The following is an 894-nucleotide window of genomic DNA, read 5'->3' as shown; positions in this document are numbered from 1 at the left end:
GTGAAAGTCCACATGTGCATCTAGCACTCTTTCTTGAGATCAGTGATATGTTGAAGATAAATGGTGTTTCTGATGATACAATTCGACCCAAATTATTTCCTTTTTCTCTGAAGGACCGAGCTAGAGAGTGGTTACATTCTTTGCCACCGGGTTCTATCACAACATGGGATGAACTTTCTCAAGCATTTTTAGCTCAATATTTTCCACCAAGCAAGACAGCTAAGCTAAGAAATGAGCTGACTTCTTTCAAACCTAGAGATGATGAGAGCTTGTATGAATCATGGGAGAGGTACAAGGATTTGCAAAGGAGATGTCCACATCATGGGATTCCTAAGTGGATGCTTGTTCAACACTTTTACAATGGAGTTTCACCAGCTATTAGAAGTACAATCGATGCATCTTCTGGAGGTGATCTTATGGAGAAATCTGAAGATGAAGCTTTTTCTGCTCTTGATAAAATTGCTTATAACAACTACCAATGGAGTTGTGAGAGGAATGAGATCGAGAAACCAACTGGTATGTTTGAGCTTGATGCCATGAATATGATTAATGCTAAGTTTGATTCTTTGACAAGGAAAATGGAAAAGCTAAGCATAAAAGTAGATTCTTCAGCTGAAGGTTCTAGTAATTCAGCAGAAGTTGGAGCTGCAAATGTCAATTGTGCAGCTGATTTTTCTGCACTTAATCAAGATTTTTCAAGTGAGCAAGTGGATTATGTAGGGAACTACAATCAAAGACCAGGTGGTAACTCATTTTCTGCAACTTATGATCCAGCATGGAGAAACCACCCCAATTTCTCTTAGAGAGGTAGACAAGGACAACATCAGAATTTTCAGCAGAATAGAGGTCCTCCTCCTGGAATTCCTAAACCTCAAAATGCACCTGCTCCACCTC

At 39.5% G+C, this 894-nt stretch overlaps 1 non-coding gene across 1 annotated transcript; it reads right to left on the bottom strand.

Moving 5' to 3' along the window:
• Nucleotides 1-221: 221 nt before the first annotated feature.
• LOC131171045 (small nucleolar RNA R71) lies at nt 222-328 on the bottom strand. The gene has a single exon (XR_009141800.1). It is a non-coding gene; the product is annotated as a small nucleolar RNA R71 (small nucleolar RNA).
• Between the last annotated feature and the right edge of the window lie 566 nt (nt 329-894).

Source organism: Hevea brasiliensis, chromosome 11, assembly GCF_030052815.1.
Source record: "Hevea brasiliensis isolate MT/VB/25A 57/8 chromosome 11, ASM3005281v1, whole genome shotgun sequence".
Classification (NCBI taxonomy): Eukaryota; Viridiplantae; Streptophyta; class Magnoliopsida; order Malpighiales; family Euphorbiaceae; genus Hevea; species Hevea brasiliensis.
Note: the sequence above shows the minus strand (reverse complement) of the source record. Positions and strands in the feature narration are given on the sequence as shown.